The following is an 18,873-nucleotide window of genomic DNA, read 5'->3' on the forward strand; positions in this document are numbered from 1 at the left end:
CCCCCCTTTGCTTGACTTTGCTCCCTTTTCCCGCCCGTTTCTCTCTTTCAGGCTTGGGTTCCCCTTGGCTCCAGGAATAACTAGGTCCCATGGGTCGGGACAGCCCTTCAACTGCCACTGAGGCTGTCCCTTCACCAATTGCCTCTCCTGGTCTCTCACAGTGTCAAGCTTCAGCTGTTTTCCATGATTTCTTCATGTCAAAACCAGTACCACTTTTTTACACTAACAAGTTTGGCTGCCAGCACAAACACTTCTGGAACACAGCTTGTGTGTGCTAACCCATAAACACTTCCCAGAAGATTTCACCTTAACAATGAGTATCTCCTCTCAATCACCTCTAATTTCTTAGCTCCAGCTGACCAGCATCAATTGTCCCAGAATTACAAAAGTTTCACTTCGGTGTTGCTGGACTCTTATTAATTAAGACTGCCTCTTCACCCCCAGCTGACCAGAAAAACAGAATATCAACTCAAAATAGCAAATGTCTCTCACAGTCTTTAAAATTGTTTTTTTTAAAGATTTATTTCATGTATGTGAGTACACTGTTGCTGTCTTCAGACACACCAGAAGAGGACACTGAGTCTGCATTACAGATGGTTGTGACCCAAGTGGTTGCTGGGAATTGCTCTGGAAGAGCAGTCAGTGCTCTTAACTGCTGAGCCATCTCTTCAACCCCTGATAGAGTCTTTAAGTTTTCCTCTGAAACTTCAAAAGTCAAGCCTCCATCTTTTGCACTGCTTACAATGTTCTTACCTTCTAACCTCACACAGAACAACCCACTGAGCCCTCAACACTCAATGGATTTTCTAGCCCAAACTTACAAAGACCTTCCACAATCTTCCCCCAAACATGTTTGGATTTATCATAGCAATATTTTACTCCTGGTACTAACTTCTACCTTAGTAATAGTTTCTATTGTTGTGATGAAACACCATGACCAATAACAAGTTAAGGAGGAGTGAGTTTATATGGCCTCCACTTTTATATCATAGTCCATCATCGAAGGAAGTCAGGGCGTGAACTCTAACAGGGCTGCAACCTGAGGGAGGAGCTGATATTGATACCAACAGCCCAGGCATGGAACCAGTCACATCATGTTGGGCTCTCACTCATCAACCACTAATTAAGAAAATGAACGCCTTAAGCTGGATCTTATGGAGGCGTTTTTCTCAGTTAAATTCCTCTCCTCTCAGGTAACTCTAGTTTGTGCGTCAGGTTGATATAAGACTAACCAGTACACCAACAGGCTCTCTCTCTCTCTCTCTCTCTCTCTCTCCCCCTTTCTCTCTCCCTCTTTCCTTCCTTCCTTCCTTCCCTCCCTCCCTCTTTCCTTCCTTCCTTCCTTCCTTCCTTCCTTCCTTCCTTCCTTCCCTCCTTCCCTTCCTCCTTCCTTCCCTCCCTCCCTCCTTCCTTCCCTCCCTCCCTCCCTCCCTCCTTTCTTCCCTCCCTCCCTCCCTCCTTTCTTCCCTCCCTCCCTCCTTTCTTCCCTCCTTCCCTCCCTCCTTCCCTCCCTCCTTTCTTCCCTCCTTCCCTCCCTCCTTCCCTCCCTCCTTTCCTCCCTCTCTCCCTCCTTCCCTCCCTCCCTCTCTCCCTCCCTCCCTCCCTCTCTCCCTCCTTCCCTCCCTCCCTCCCTCCTTCCTTCCTTCCACCCTTCCTCCTTCCTTTCCATACTTTTAGGGTGTGTGTGTTAAGGATGTGTATGCGAGTGTTCATATAGAGAGAGATCATGCAGGTTCCCCGGGAGCCACCCCCCTTTTTGTTTGAGACAGTATCCTTCAGCTCTCACATTAGGCAGGTTGGCTGGTCAGGGGGCTCAGGAACCGTCTGTCTCTGGCTTCTCCACACTGGGCTTACAAGCCTGTGCCACCAGCTCAGCTCTTCCACTTGGATTCTGAAGAGCAAACTCATGTCTGCATGATTGCTGTCATGTTTTTTATTGGCTGAACCACTTTTCCAGTTCCAAACTCAAGCCTGACTGACCTTTCTTTTGACTCCCAGTTGCCAACCAACTGGGCGGGGTGACACATGACTGTAGACGGTCTGCCAGCTCTGAAGCCTTACCTGTGTCACAAGCTCTACCTGCACCAAGGTTGGGCTCTTACCTCATTCTTACTCATCTGTCCGCCCAGTGATGGCCGATATGTCCTGTCTGCGTTTAGAGCATCCAGCAATTTCATGATACATTTAGTATACCAAATACACTGAGTGTTTGTAAAGCTCTGAAACCCAGTGCCCAGTGCGCTGTAGACTAGATGACCCAAGTACAAGGAACACTTGTGTATGACGTCTTACTGATTGCCAGGTGACTATGAGAAGAGTCTGGCATGTCTGCTTTCTAGACTCACAGACTTTGCCCCGACACCTCCAACGTGCCTTGATCTAGGTAAGCATTTCTCCCTCTTGGTCTTTCACCTATGCTTTTCCTCTGTGTAACCCTGGCTGTCCTGGAACTCACTCTGTAGACCAGTTTTTTTCTTTTGTGGTACCTCAAATCCTTAACCTGAAAAACACGTTTCTCTTTGCTCCAGGGAAGGGAGGTCCTCAAAGAGAAGGGAACACATTTGCATTTCACTTCCTAGCTCATCAAAGAAAGGAGGTGAAAGGAAAAGATTACCTACTGAAATGGGGTGTGTCTGTGCCCTGCTACAGAGTGCTGGAGAGGAAGATTAGCAAGAGCGTGGAAGGAGGAAGGAGGAAGGCCCAGCAGAGAGACAGGTGGTGGGGATGAGCAGTGGTCTTTGAACTTGAGCTTCCCTGATTTTCCATGTAGATCATGGAGTCCAGATTATCTCCAGTTCCATTGCAGATTGAAGGGATTGGGGGTGGGGGACTGGGCATTTGTGGTCTGGCCTCATGTGTACTTTCTTACCTTCAGTTAGGATGGTTTTGTGATTCGGTTGGGGTTGAAACTGGGTGCCAAGATCTTTGTTCTCACTTGTGGTTTGCTGGTTGTCAGGCCCCATCTTTAATAACTTTAAGTTAGTCATATTTACTTGTTTTTTAAATGGAACAGAGAAGTAAATGCTAAGATTCATTCTGTTCTTGGGGAACCCGAAGCTAAGAAGCCAAGTGATTTTAGCACAGCAGTACAGTTAATACGTGACCCTAACCCATGGCAATTATGCAGGTTCTCCTAGTGTTCAACAGTGACATTTAAGAATAAAAGATGTGGGTCAGTGGGTCAAAGTGCTTGATGGCCAGCATACTTGTGCATGCTGCGGACTCCTCCTCAACAACAAGCACAATGTAATAAAACAGATTAGAAATAATGAAACCAAAAGGACTGCTATTAATAGTTATGGATTCTGCTATTGTATATAGTCCATTATTTTTCTAATTTTAATAAATTTTAAAATTTAATTAAGACTTTTGCTTATTTGTTTTAACACTGTGGGTTAGGAAACTGTGCTAATGTCTCTTTTATTTTACTTTTTAGTGCTGGGGGTTGAACCTAAGACACTGTTTATGCATGCTAAGCAGGTGTTCTACCACTGAGTCACACACCAGTGTTGCAGGAAATATTCAAAAATGCAATTCACACTATACCAGCAAGGCACTGGAGGGTTGGCCAGCCTATTCTCGTCTTGTGGAGACTGACTCAGCGCCAAAATATCTCCACCCAGCTCTTTAAGTTCCCACTGGCAGTTCACGCAAAACCCATGCTTCAGAATTCCCATGGCCTTTGGGGTACACTTCTGGCAAACTCATACTTTCTCTCTGGAACCCAATTGAACCACTACATGAAGGAAAACATAACACAAACTCCAGGATCAATGGGAACTCAATCACTGGGTGCAACAACTGAAATCCTAAATTTGTAAGCCATATTAAATCTAAATCCTCCGGGTGGATTCACCATCTAAACAGGGATCACTGGTAGCTATTTGTCCTCCCGCTGTCCTGTTCCAAAAGCCTGTATCTCTCTCCTCTTCTCTTCCTCCCTCTACCCGGAAGTCCCGCCTACTCACCCATGATTGGGTTTTTATTCATTAGAAGGGTCACATGAAGTCCTGAGTGTGTGATTCACTCCTCATTCCAGACAGCCCCTCTTAGAGAAGTTGAATTAATATCAAAATACAAAGAGCACCAGGGCTATCCACGACACTTCCCCCTTTCTTTCCAATTAAAAGACTCTTTTATCTCAGATATATATTAAGCACAACTATTCCAATTTGTAATTTATAAAGTACAAGATAGACCTAACACCTAGTACATAATTTTTGTCAATTAAATAGAACACTCTGTTATCTATCCTAACTTAAAAGACTTATAAATCTATGTTATGTCCTGGTTTAGCTTGTATACTATCTGAAAACTATCTTTTCAAATATGTTCTCTCACTGTTAAATAGCCTGGGTTGGCTATGAGACTATAAGTAGTCTTTCAACCCCATCAGAAATCTGAGAATGACCAACATTATCTGAAAATACAGGAAGCCTAACACAGCTTCCAGAACTGAGACAAATTGTAGAGACAGCTGCCTACCTACCTATACAGCCATAGTAAGTCAGAAAGTTGGAGCATCAGTCTTCAGCCTTCTGGCCCAAGATATTCTGATAGACCTTGAAAAAACAGGAATTATTAAGGACTAGCTTATTCTGTCTTGGCAGAACTAAGCTGTCCTAACCTGTAACTTGTGCCCTCTCAACAATAGTATAGGCCTGCAGGAAAGATAGGCAATTTCTGCCCAGTGGCCACCTACCCACAATGTACCACCTCACCTAGAGGTAGAGATGCTCAATTTCTTCTTTGACTCCAAAAAAAGGGGAGCTGCTAGGAGCAGATATGCCTCAATAACAAAAGAATGACATTAAATGTCACATTATGTGGATTTCTGATGTTTTTGAAAACCAACTGTCTATGTAAAGTAATCTGCACTGTCATCCATTAACTACTGTCAGCTATTTCTAATTAAATTATATGAAAACACCCTAACAATAAACTCAGAGCCATGAATTTGCTATTTGGCCCTTAACACACAGAAACATCTCAGATCAGTTTATAATAAAAGTTAAAGAAGGATTAGGTCTAAGCCTTGTACTTTTATAATTTTTGTATCAATAGAAGAAATTTATACCACCGAAAACTTTGATTTTGCATCAAAATGAATTCTGTACCAAAATAAGAAATTATGACTTCAACTTAGTAACTATTGTTAAGATTTCTAACAAATGAGATTATGGATACATAAATAACCAATTCTAGCTATTTACTTGATGTTTCAATTATGACCATTTCTAAATTTTCCAGAAAGGCAACCTTAGAATAACCACCTCCAGCCCCAAAGCCCAGGGAACTGGGACAAAGACTCTTCATAACTTCTTCAAACTGAATATGGGCATTGAGATACCTTTGAAGAGGGGTGAAGGGTAGGGGGAATCGGGGAGTTGGTTGGCTTTAAGAAGGCCACACTAAGGATTGTTTTAGTCTCTGATGTCTGTGTCCTGACTGGATCCGGCTTTAAGAATTTTTTGTTGTTGTTGTTTTTTGTTTTTTTTTTGTTGTTGTTGTTTTCGAGGCAGGGTTTCTCTATGTAGACCAGGCTGGCCTCGAACACAGAAATCCGCCTGCCTCTGCCTTCTGAGTGCTGGGATTACAGGTGTGCGCCACCACGCCTGGCTGGATTTGGCTGAAAGTCCAAGAGATCAGGAGGTCAAAGCAGGTCAGGTCAGCATGCCTGCCGATGAGACTCACCAAGGCTGTATATACTATAATATACAAATCTCAAAACAAAATTTTAGTATCATCAAGACAACTTTTTTTTTTTTTTTGATTCTCTGGAATCTAGTCCTCTGGAAGTCTCCCTCTATCATATCTGATCCATATAGCTCTGGAAGATCTCCAGAGCCTAATCACCTTTTCTAAAAACACAAAGACAAAACCTTTCTTCCACTATATCCTTCAGCTGGCAACCAGGAAAACCTGTAGTTAGCCCTCTGTCACAGAGGAACAATAAAAAGCCCACAATACTCAAAATCACACCCATTTTGATAATAAAAACAACTTAAAACAAATGAAGTACACGAAACAAATACTGTATGTGCCTATTTAGGCCTTTCTAATTTGTCATGTAATATTAACCCCAAATTCCCGAGGAGTCCATGTAAGAGAATATGAGTCTCCTGCAGGCTTTATTATACTGTCTTTAAAACAAATGATTTACACTTCTATCTATACCTGCTTATAAGCAGGCGGCTTGTCAAACCAGGATTTAATTTAAACCCAGAATTCCTGTGGAGCCCACGTTAGACAGAATTTGAGTATCCTGTAAGATACTCATATATCTTTATATCATCTTTAAAGTAATTAATTCAAACTTCCACTAGTATCTGCCTATAGGAAGCGGGTAGTTTTTATTTGTTAAGCTCCCTGCCTAGAGCAGCCATCTTGATTTACCATCTCTCTGTTGTACTTTCTACCTGGAGTCTCAGACTTCTATTAATTAATACCTGTTCATGGTTAACACTGCCCTCTCTACCTGGAGTCAGTGACTAATTTTCCCTCATCCTAGTTCTGATCCGCAGGAGAAATTCTCCATGTGATTCTGACAAAATCTGTATATAAATCTATCCTAAAAGTAAATAATCCCAGTTTCATTAATTCACAGATAAATCAATATCCTCCCCACGATGTAGGCAGCCTCCATTCTCCGGCTCTCTGACTCAGAGCAGCCATGTTGTCCGTCTCCACAGCAGGGGACCTCAGAGCCCTCTGTCTTTGTTTCAAGGTTCCCGTGCTTGAGTCCACGTGATTTGTCCCAGTGCTACCTTTCTCTCTCTTAGAAAACAAAACTCTCTCAGGCTAATAATCTTAAATTTCTAGTGGATTCATGCCCAAGTTATTAGTTTACCACCTGATTTGAGGAAATATTCAAAAATACCATCCTCTTCTCTTCCTTCCTCCACCCGGAAGTCCCGCCTACTCACCCGTGACTGGGTTCTTTATTCATTAGAAGGGTCACATGAAGTCCTGAGTGCGTGATTCACTCCTCATCCCAGACAGCCCCTCTTAGAGAAGTTGAATTAACATAGAAATACAAACAGCACCAGGGCTATCCACAACACACCAGTGCCTTATCTTTACCAACTTTTTAAGGGAGCAATCCTAACTTTGATAAGTGTTTGTATTTAAAACATTTCCCTATTTTTTGATTGTCAGTCTCAGTTTTATTATTTCTTTTTTTATTAAAAATTTATTCGATATATCAGTTTTATTATTTCCTTCCTTAAAGAAAGATAAACTAGAGAGCTAGCCAGCTTTCTTTTATGGTGTTAACATAATTCTCATCACAGCTTAATAAGAGAAGGTAGAAGAAAAGCCCACTACAGGCTAGCCTCAGCTGTGAGAGTAGATGCGCAAATCCTACTGTGCATTAGCTTTTGAGAGCAAAGAGTGGAATGTAGAATGATTAAGAGATTCTAATATAAAAAAGGGAGAGATTCCAGTATCATGGGTATTCCAAGATTTTTTCATAATATCCACTTATCACTGAGTACATACCATGTGTGCTCTTTTGTGATTGGGTTACCTCACTCAGGATATTTTCTAGTTCCATCCATTTGCCTGCGAATTTCATGAAGTCTTAATAGCTGAATAGTACTCCATTGTGTAAATGTACCACAGTTTTTGTATCCATTCCTCTGTTAAAGGACATGTAGATCCTTTCCAGCTTTTGGCTGTTATAAATAGGCTGCTATGAACATAGTGGAGCATGTGTCCTTATTACATGTTGGAACATCTTCTGGGTGTATGCCCAGGAGTGGTATAGCTGTGTCCTCAGGTAGTGCTATGTCCAATTTTCTGAGGAATTGCTAGACTAATTTCCAGAGTGTTTGTACCAGCTTGCAATTCCACCAGCCATGGAGGAGTCTTCCTCTTTCTTCACATCTTCACCAGCATCTGCTGTCACCTGAATGTTACAACTCATAGACCATATGAAGCTCAAGAAGAAGGAAGAACAAAGAATGGGGAACAAAATAATCATAGGAGATAGAGGGTGGGAGGGACTTAGGAGGGAGAGAGGAAGGGGAGGGAAAAGGGGGGGAGATGAAAACTGGGTCAGAAAATTGAACAGAGGTGTGTAGCAATAGGGGATGGGGAACTGGGGGTAGTCAACAGACAGTCCCAGATACCAGGAAAGCAAGAGGCTCCCAGGACCCAATGGGGTTAACATTAGCTGAATACCCAACAAAAGGGAGAGAGAACCTATAGAGAGACCTTATCCAGAGGTTAGGCATGCCCTGGGTGGAGGGATGGGACCACCCACCACTCTCAAAATTTTAACCCAGAATTGCTCCTGTCTAAAGGAAATACAGGGATAAAGAATGGAGCAGCGACAGAAGGAAAGGCCACGCAGAGACTGCCCCACCTGGGCATCCATCCCATATGCAGCCACCAAACCCAGTCACTTGCTAATACCAAGAAGTGCTTGCTGACAGGAGCCTGATAGGGATTTCTTTTCCCTGAGAGACTCTGCCAGAGCCTTACTGATACAGATGCAGATGCAGACTGAGCACAGGGACCCCAATGGAGGAGTTAGATAAAGGACTGAAGGAGCTGAAGGGGTTTGCAACACCATAGAAAGAACAACAATATCAATCAACCAGATACCGAAGAGCTCCTGGGGACTAAACCACCAGCCAATGAGAAGGGACCCATGACTCCAGCTGCATATGTAGCAGAGGATGGCCTTATCTGTCATCAATGGGAGGGAAGGCCCTTGGTCCTGTGAAGGCATAGGGGTATGCTAGGAGGTGAGGTAGGAGTGGATGGGTGGGTGGGGGAGCACCCTCATAGAAGCAGGGGATTGGGATAGGGGGTTTTCAGAGGGGAACCAGGAAGGGGATAACATTTGAAATGTAAATAAATAAAATAACCAATAAAAAATTAAAAAAAGGAGAGATTGTAATATATCATGACCAAGTATAGTTGATTCTTTAGAGTGCCAGGGGCTAATTCTACTTCAGAAAAAATTTAATGTTGTTTAAGGAATGAAAGAAGAAAACATAATGAAGTTGTATGTTTATTATTTTTCACATTTAAATTACTGAAAAATTAGTATATAATGGAGTGTGTGACCCACTCCTCTCTACCTAGTTGTGTCCCACTGGCCACATTGGAACCGTATACAATGTAGACCCTGCCCTCAGGGGTGGAGCTAGGTCCTTCTGTTTCTGCTCCTACTTGGAGCGCATAACCTGGAGATCCCCAAGCAGGAGGTCACAAGTCGTCAGTTCTATAGCACAGCACCTGGAATTCTTCCCCATGCAAATGAGGCATCTCAGTAGCCTTAGCCTTTGCCCTCTCTGGATATTTTCATGCCCTACCCCAAAGCTATATCACTCTTGGTTCACTCTGAATACAACGTATGTGTTCAAACCCACCTGGAATAAAGAAATACTAACAAGCTAAGATCGCCTCAGAGAGCTGCTTCATTCAAGGCTGTAGAAGGGCTTTGCTGGAGCTGTCCGATCCTCTGAGAGGATCCCAGCTCCCTGCACTTGCTTCCAACTGGACTGGATCCTGCCAGCCCTGGTCCCCACTTCTTCCCATCCCTGCCTGGTGGGCAGCCGTGTCTGAGGAAAAGAGGCTGACTGTGGATCGAACCCACCCATTCTGGGTCTCACTATGTCCTCCTCCAGCCTGTAGCAGTGGGGTCTGGACACCCCAGAGGAGAGGCAAAACCTGGAACCACAATACAACTGTGTTTGCCTCCCACTGGCCACACTGGAATAGATACACCTGTATTTGTGGCGCTGGGGATGGAACGCGCAGTTGTGCCGGAGTAAACACTCAAGGAGTCACATTCCTTCTCAGTCAACAACTTCTTTGATGTGGTAGAAAATCATTGTTTTTCATAGAAAAACTTGAACATCCTTTATTTGCTTTAATGTTATGAACAAGAATGTTTACTATTAGGAGATTTTATGTCATAGTAAAGTTTAGTTCATTTGGAAGATATCAGAAAGACAATGAAGAATGAGCTGTAAGTGTCTTTTGCAAGTGTTATCACCATTTATGAACATAAAGAGAAACGACAACCTCTTAGAGGTTAATAAGAGTTCTATATATTTTTTTAAAGATTTACTTATTATGTATACAGTGTTCTGCCCACATTATGCCTGCAGGCCAGAAGAGGGCACCAGATCTCATTATAGATGGTTATGAACCACCATGTGGTTGCTGAGAATTGAACTCGGGACTCCTGGAAGAGCAGACAGTGCTAACCTCTGAGCCATTTCTCCAGGTCTCCAGGTGAGGGTGACAATGGTGAGGGTGACAAGGATGCAGCACGGGGACTCTGGAGAACGTGGCAAGCTCACTGAAACTCTGCAAAGAGCAAGGACAGAGCTAATGAGAGCAGTAGAGACGTCCTCTCGGTCATAGAGAAGTGGAGCGTATTCTGGTTCCAGCACAGACATTCGGTGTCACAACCACTTACCACTCCAGCTCCAGGGGGACCTGATGCCTTCTCTGGCCTCCATGGCGCCGGCATACATGTGGCCTGCACAAATTACATAAAAACAAACCAAACAAACATACAAATGAATAAGCAAAAGTCAAGAACAATAACTGTTCTCCCTTAGCTCACCATTTTCTTTCACGTGTGTGTGTGTGTGTGTGTGTGTGTGCATGCTACATATCAAGGCACATGTACAGAGGTCAGAGGAGAACTTGTGGAAGCTGGTTTCCTCCTGCAGTCCTGGGGCTAGCATCCGGGTTGTCAGGCCTGGCGGCAGGCACCTTCACTTGCTGACCACCGCTCTGGGCCTCCCTCCACATTTACTACAGGGAAGGTCTGAACAAATCTTGGCAGAAGGCAGCGTGCTTGGCCTCCCTCTGAGGATGTGGGAAGCGCCACCATGCTCCCGACTCTCTGAAAGATAAGACAATGGACAAAACCTACTCTTTGATTTTTCGCTTTGTTGTAGCTAAATGTGTCCTAAAGATATTAATGGAAAATTAATGGGAAGAAAGAATGTCTAAGTTAAGTGACTTTTATTACAACGTTTTGTTACAATCTTTCTAATTTTAGAATTATTGTACTTTTAAAAAAGATTATTTTAATAATGCATCTCTCCCTGTTTCTGTCTGTCTGTCTGTCTGTCTGTCTCTGTGTGTATAGACATTTGTGAATTCCAGAAGACTCAAGATCCCCTTGAGCCAACATTAGTTGACTGGTGTGGGCGTTCAGAGTCTAACTCGCCTCTTTGCAAAAGCTGTATGTGCTCTTACCTGTAAGGCTATCTCTCTAGCCCTAACTTCTTCTTCTTTTTTAAAAATTGTTTTGGGGACCAAATATAGGACTTCAAACACTCTGTAAGCCAGTTTGTCTACGGAGTCACACTCTCAATCTGTTAATATCTTATTGAGGCTAGATTTTTAGATTTAATGTTTCTCTCTCTCTCTCTCTCTCTCTCTCTCTCTCTCTCTCTGTGTGTGTGTGTGTGTGTGTGTGTGTGTGTGTGTGTGTGAACATGGTTATGTTAAGGTTTAATTCTACCTGCAGCTTCAGTTGTCTCCAAAGGATAAGGAAGAGACAAATGTGATCTCTTTTAAAACATGATTGATTTGGTGTGTACATGTGATAGTGTGTATTATGAATGTGAGAGTGTGGACATGCATGTGGAAGTCAGAGGATGCCTTTCCATATGTGACTAACATTCCTCCTGTCTGCCCTTCCTGTCTTGCCACGGAAGGGCTGGGTTTACAGACATGTCCCTACTGGGCTGCTCATGTGAATTCTCCGCTGACACTCAGGAGGTCAGTCTTGTGAGGCATGCACTTTTTACACACGTTCCTCATTCATATGTGATCTTAACACAGACATAAAATTCTTTTAGGGACTCTGGATCTAGTAGGCTGTATGTGGGGATTCCCTATTGGGCAGTGTTGCCCACACAAGGATCCCAAGTGGGTTCATAGTCTAAGCCCGCTCTTCTGGCCTTCTCTCTGATTCTGTGAACATTTACTAAGAAATGGTACATTTTCTAAGAAATTTCACTTCTTCCTTAGGTTAAAACCTGTTGCTGGGCTTTGCTATCAAGAAATTGGAACTGAGAGAACTGGGTATGTGGGTGGAATGTTTTCTAGTATGTTCCATCTCCAGTACCTTGTTAACCAGGTATGGTGGTAACAGTACCCAGGAGGTTCGACAAAGAGGCATTCAAGGTCCTTGTTTCATAATGAGTTTGAGGCCAGCCTGGGCTATACGAGACACCGCTTCAGTATACAGCAGACACATACCACACCCCAAACTTGGCTCTCCCACTATCAATGGCTGGGATGGTGAGACTTTTTTCATCACCAAGTCTAAACTGAATAATTCTTGTACAGATGACTTGGCAAAGGACAACACATATTTATAAGACTACTGTAAACCAGGTATAGTGGTTCACATCTTTAATCCCAACACTTGGGAGGCAGAGGTAGGCAGATCTCTGTGAGTTTGAGGCTAACCTGATCTACAGAGTCAGTTCCAGGCCAGCCAAGGCTATACAGTGAGACCCTCTATGGACAAACAAAAACAATCAAACAAGACTCTAATTCTGTGTGAGAGAATCAAGCTCAGGACTGCATTCTTACCTGCACTGTTCCTTTAACACGGAACCCACCGGCCTTCATTAGTATCCCCATTGACCCCTTTTATACTGGGAATCAAACCCATAACATCATACTATCGCCAAATATTTTACCATCAAGCTGCACTCACAGCTGGTCCTAAAATTCTTTTCCTGTGGGAGATGTAAATTGTTCCCCCCCTTCCTGAGGACCAACAGGCTGGGGCGTGAGTCCACTAAAATTCACTCTGGGAGCCCTACAGACCCGTGAGAGGGGTGCAGGTAGGAGCAGGGGTGGCCTAACGCACCTGGTGGACGGTCTATATCTAGCACGGGGGATGACACCCCATGTTGAGGCAGAGGGAGCCCTCTCCCCAGAACTTCCTCTCCTGGATACTCTTCCTCCTCCCCACTGGGACTATGTGCATGACTGGTTGGGAGGGGTGGATGGGTGCTCAGGGGAGGGTCCCATGACACTTTCCACCTCCTTCTATAAGGGACTTGTCAGCGGTCAGCACAGCTGTGATGGATGGTCTGGAAGAGGCTCACCCAAACTCCTGAAGATGCCGCCAGTTTCCCTGGAGAACAGTCCTACACAACGGTAGCCCGTAGTTCCTTGTCTTTTCCTCATCGATGATAGATTCAGAGGGCGCCAGCCGACCACAGCTGGCCCATAGGAGGAGCTGGCCCAGGGTGCCTGTCTCCTTCCTCCGCGTGCTCACTAGGAAATGGAAGAGTTGCTCTTTCGCAGGCTCCGAATGATAGGCGTTGTGTGGCCTGGGCTCGCTTCTCATGACTTCTGCATTTGTAGAAAAATGAAAACTGTGCCAGCAACAAAAACTCTCTATCCCCTCCGCAAGGCTGTGGTCTGCGGACTGACTGGTCCGGGCCAAGCCACTCACTATCCTTTTCTGTCACTGACAGCTGGGCCACCATGACAAAGGAGGGCAGACACTAGGAGGCACCAGGTGGAATCTGGTTTGTTGCAGCCGTATGCTTTTGGTTAGAATTGGTGTAAATGGCAGGTGTTTTCATAGGTGGAAGGGTGACCCCGTGTGGCTATTTAGAGTATCGCTCTGAATTTCTGGACTCTTCCGGCTTTAAACTGTGAATGTCAGTTGACCACCTCTTTTTTATTCAGGATGTGTCTGCTGTTTCTTTTACCATCAGAGTATGGTAGGAGTGGTGCTGTATTAAGGCAAAGGCACATCCAAAGACATATTCAAATTAAGTCCCGGATGCTGGTGCTGGAGAGATGGTCCAGTGGTCAGAGCACCTATGTTCAATTCCTAGCACTCACAGGCCAGCTCTTTACTATCTCTAACTTCAGTTTCATGTGATCTGACGTTCTCTACCTCCATGGGTACCAGGTACACACAGAGTGCATGTATGTACACTCAGGGAAAACATCCTAACGCATTAAAAAGAAAAACAAAAGGCCTGTGTGCCAGAGATACCACACGCAGACACTGGTTGGTAGTTCAGCTGAGCCCAGTGTTGCAGTCTCGGTTCTTGCACAGCAGACAGATAAGCGAGTTTGCAAATCTTCCAAACCAACCCTCACTGTACAGCTTGGTCACACAGGAGCCCCAAGTCCCAGAATCTTGGGAAATAATACATGGTTGTTCTCAGGAGGCATGCTTGAGGGTCATTTTTATACAAGAATAGAAAGCCGGACAATCCTGGTGTCAGCTCTGACTTCTGAAGAGGACACCAATATAGGATTAGACATGTAAGGGATCTTGGTGGAGGGCTAGCTGGGTGGCACAGGGTTAAACACGCTCGCTGCCAAGACTGGTGGCCCGAATTTGCTTCTTCAGGATTCTCTCTGCTCACTCTGCTCCCCCCCTATTCTGAGATGTTTCCCCCAAAATCTCTCCAAAAATTGTATTACATTTTATGTGTCTGTGTGTGTGTCTTGGTGCCATGCTCTTACACCCACCAGACCACATTTTATGATTAATTAGTCATCACATTTTGGAAGGGGAAGGATCACCTGTTCTACTTTATAACATGAGGAAATTATCACAAAGAATGGACACTGTGGATATATCTCACAGGTAACGTGCTTGCCTAGCAGGCTCCAGGCCCTGGGTTCAAGTCCCAGCACTGGGGGAAAGGGTAAGCAGGGCATGAATGTGCACGTCTGAAGCTCTAGCACGGAGGCAGGAAGATTATGAGTTTTAGGCCAGCATGGGTTACCTTATGAGTTTGAGGTCAGTCTGAACTACATAATAAGACCTTATCTCAAAAAGTAACATAAGGGTTGGAGAGAGGGCTCAGCGGTAAAGAGCACTGACTGCCAGAGGTCCTGAGTTCATTTCCCAGCAACCACATGGTGGCTCACAACCATCTGTAATGGGATCTGATGCTCTCTTCTAGTGTGTGTCTGAAGACAGACAGCTGCAGTGTACTCACATAAATAAAAAATTAGTAAATCTTTTATAAAAAAGTAACATAAAACAACCAATAAAGTAAAACAAAACAGGGTGGTCCAATTGGAGGAAGAACTGAGGGACTCCAGGGCTTCCTTAGAGGGTAGAGCGTGAGCAGTGGTCACACTTTCTGTCATGTATGTTACTTATGCATTATTAACAGCACCAGGAGGGCAGCTGTGCGTAGCACCACGCTGGGCACACACAGAGAGAGCAAGGGACTCTGTGCATCACTCAGTCCTTGTTATGCATCTGTGGGCTCTGTTTTTCTGAAAGACGATAGTGGTGCATAGAACTGACGAGAAGGCACAGATGGCAGTGATAAACTTGAAGGGGTCACCCAGGGTCACCTAGGAGACACTCCTCTGGGCACATTTGTGAAACCATTTGTAGAGAAGTTTAACTAAGTGGGGAAGGCCTACCCTCAGCATTTTCCAGTGGGTAGTTCGGATGCAGAGAGTTCCAAGGAAAGAGCTCTAAGTGCCAATCCCCTCCACAGCCACTTCCTGAGTGGGCGTGTCCACCCGCCATCTTTGTCTGACAGCACACTCCAGTTTCTTTGGCCTTCCAACTTAGACTACACAGCAAGGAGCCCAGGAATCTGTCAGGCCTTCAGCACTGGACGGGGACAGCAGAGACAGGGAGCCTCTGGTGCTCCCAAGTGTGCGGATGGCCACCGTGGAAACACCCAGCCCTACTGGTTCTGTTGCTCCGGAGAACTCTGCCCAATATGGCCTTTTCTTTTACGGGAGAAATTATGTTTTTTTGTTTTTTTGTTTTGTTGTTGTTTTTTGGTTTTTTTTGTTTTTGTTTTTGGTTTTTTTTTTTTTTTTTTGTTGTTGTTGTTCAAGAATAGGCAAAAAGGAATTTATTGGAGAGACACTGACAGATTTTTATGATGTCCAAAAGTCACTGAGCAAGCTGACAGCTAAACCTCATGGATAGTCCCAGTAGAATTTCACCAACAGCAAAACTCATTGCAGAGTTCCCGATCTCCAAGGGTGTCATTTTACTGTGGTACATTTTTCTGGTCCATGTGCACTGAGATGTCTTTGTTTGGGATCATACTCTCAAGGCTTAAACAGTGCCTGGAGCGTGCAAAATAATACTTATTGGATAAATGAGCAAGCTTTACATTCTCTTGATGAATAAGAGGCTGGTGATGCCCGGGGCAGGTGTCTGCTTGGTTTTTCAATAGCTGCAAGTAGGGTAGGACACACTTGGCCACCGAGGTCAGCTAAAGGTCTGGGGTACTTCTCAGAGAAGAAAGACTTGAGAAGAAAGTGTTGGGGACACAAAAGTGTGCTACTTATCTTTGCCCATAAAAGGCTGACAGGCAACTGGCTCTTCTAGAGAAGTAACTTTTAAGACAAGAGGGTTCACAGTGTCAAGTGTAGCGGTGAATCAGTTAAACCGCTTTTGCTCCCGTGCTGCAGCCATCCAAGAGCTCTCTAGATTTGCAAATGAAAGACAAACACACAAGCACGCGCATGCACACACACACACACACACACACACACACACACACACACACACATACACCAGCTAATTTTGATATGCCTTGTCTAGTTCAATGGTTGGGCATCTCTTAAACCTCCCCACAGCTAGCAAACACTCCCCTCCTGTATCCCCGAGTTAGCATCTTTAGAATCTATATTTCAATCTGCTACTGTAGACCCACTTGAAAGTGGCCCTCGGGCTCTTACATGCAGTTTCATCTTTCTGCTTCCCTGTCGTAGTGATTCTCTCTCTTCCCTCTTTCCCTCTGTCCATTGCCCATGTAATATAAAAGTCCGCCCCATCTTCCTGCCCAGCCATTGGCTGTACGGCAATTCCCTATTATCAGTCGAAACTGACCAGGGGCCAGGCATTCAGGTCCAGGAGCGCAACATTTGGGAGCTGAAATAAGACAAAGTATTAGAATCAATTCCCAAGAGCCGAGTTCAGTCTCTTCGGCACTACGGTCAGTGTCTGACCAGCACACTGGAATGTGTTGAGATGCCATTTATCAAGGGAGCAATTACTTTTCTCTTTTTAAAAAAATATGGTTTATTTGTAGTTACCTTCTGTGTGGGTATCTGTGTGGGAGTATGTGCACAGGTATGCAGTTGCCTGTGGAGACCAGGGAGGGCATTGGGTTCCTTGACTTATGGGTGGTTGTGAGCAGCAATCTTGCCTGCTGTGTCTTTCCCCTACCTTGTGTGTCCTGGGGATGATGTCCACCACCATCATCAGGAGTGATGGTGGACATCTGACTCTGTTCTTGGCGATATGAGCTGAGGGACTCACAAGTCAGTTCCTGCTTTCAGTATTACCTTCTGCCATGAACGCCCCCGCAGCCCAGACTAGTGTGTTTCAGGCCTCTGCTGAGGCATTTCCATTACTGGCTGTTGTATGTCTTCTAGAAACCCCTGCCGGCCATTGCCTATTGCACATCTCCTCCTTTTCTGGTACGTCTGCACTGCTGTGCAGTGGCGTGTCTGAAGGGAAGGGGAAAGCTGTGCCTTCAGACCTCGTGCCTTTCTCTTAGCTCCCAGCCTCCCTCTTTTTCTTCCTTTCTCTCTTTTTTCACCCCTCCATGAAATCCTCCTGCCTCAACTACTCAAGTATTCCAGAACATGTACTTTAGGGGTCTGCATTGTAGTACCAGGGCCTCACAAATCACAGTTTCCTGACTTGAAGAAGTAGTGGCAGCAGCAAAGGATGAGGAGTAGAAAGATGAGGAAAACACACACACACACACACACACACACACACTCACACCACATACACAAACACACACCCACACTCACAGCATATATACCACCCCACACACATACACACATATATACTACACACATTCACACAATACACCATACACACATACACAAACCACACACACATATATCACACACATACATATATATATACACACGTATACACACATACACACACATATATATACATATTTACATATATACACACATATGCATCATATATACATCATATATACATATACATATATACATATACACATACAATTACAAAACAAGTTTTCTGAAATAATACAAACAACAATATTTTTGCATTGGAATACAGATTACTTTATTCCCTAAAATACATGTTTGTCAAGTGAGTTCCCCAAATGGCCAATGGTACGTTAATTCTATACTGATTTTCCTTTTCCATGGGACGTTATAGTGTTAGAGACAGGTAGGGTCCCTGTCTCAGGGTTACTATTGCTGTATTGAAACACCATGACCAAAAGTAACTCCTGGGGGAGAACTTGCAGTTCCATCCAACAGTTCTTCATTGAAGTGGTGAGTGAAGGAACTCAGACAGGACAGGAACCTGATGCAGAGGCCGTGGAGGGCCCTGCTTACTGTATTGTTCCCAGGGCTGCTCAGACAGCTTGGTTCGAACCCAGGACCGCCTACCCAGTGATGGCCCACCCACAATGGGCTGGGCTCTCACCCTGTCAACCACTAATTCAGAAAGTGTTCTACGGGCTTGCCTGCAGCCTGATCTTAGGAGGATTTTTCTCAGTTGAGGTTCCCCCTTTGCAGACAGCTGTAGCCTGTGTCAGGTTGTCATAGAGCTGTAGCCTGTGTCAGGTTGTCATAGAGCTGTAGCCTGTGTCAGGTTATCACAGAGCTGTAGCCTGTGTCAGGTTGTCACAGAGCTGTAGCCTGTGTCAGGTTGTCACAGAGCTGTAGCCTGTGTCAGGTTGTCACAGAGCTGTAGCCTGTGTCAGGTTGTCACAGAGCTGTAGCCTGTGTCAGGTTGTCACAGAGCTGTAGCCTGTGTCAGGTTGTCACAGAGCTAGCCCGACAGTCCTGGATGAAAAGATAAGTGCCAGGGAAACAGAGTGCAGGGCAGTAAGGACTGATGTCTGTAGT

At 44.7% G+C, this 18,873-nt stretch overlaps 1 long non-coding RNA gene across 1 annotated transcript; it reads right to left on the bottom strand.

Moving 5' to 3' along the window:
• Positions 1-9,946: 9,946 nt before the first annotated feature.
• LOC127690196 (uncharacterized) lies at positions 9,947-13,533 on the bottom strand. Its single transcript, XR_007978973.1, has 3 exons — positions 13,110-13,533; positions 10,442-10,504; positions 9,947-10,329 (listed from the first exon to the last, which is right to left on the bottom strand). It is a non-coding gene; the product is annotated as an uncharacterized LOC127690196 (long non-coding RNA).
• Positions 13,534-18,873: the final 5,340 nt, after the last annotated feature.

This window comes from Apodemus sylvaticus, chromosome 7, assembly GCF_947179515.1.
Source record: "Apodemus sylvaticus chromosome 7, mApoSyl1.1, whole genome shotgun sequence".
Classification (NCBI taxonomy): Eukaryota; Metazoa; Chordata; class Mammalia; order Rodentia; family Muridae; genus Apodemus; species Apodemus sylvaticus.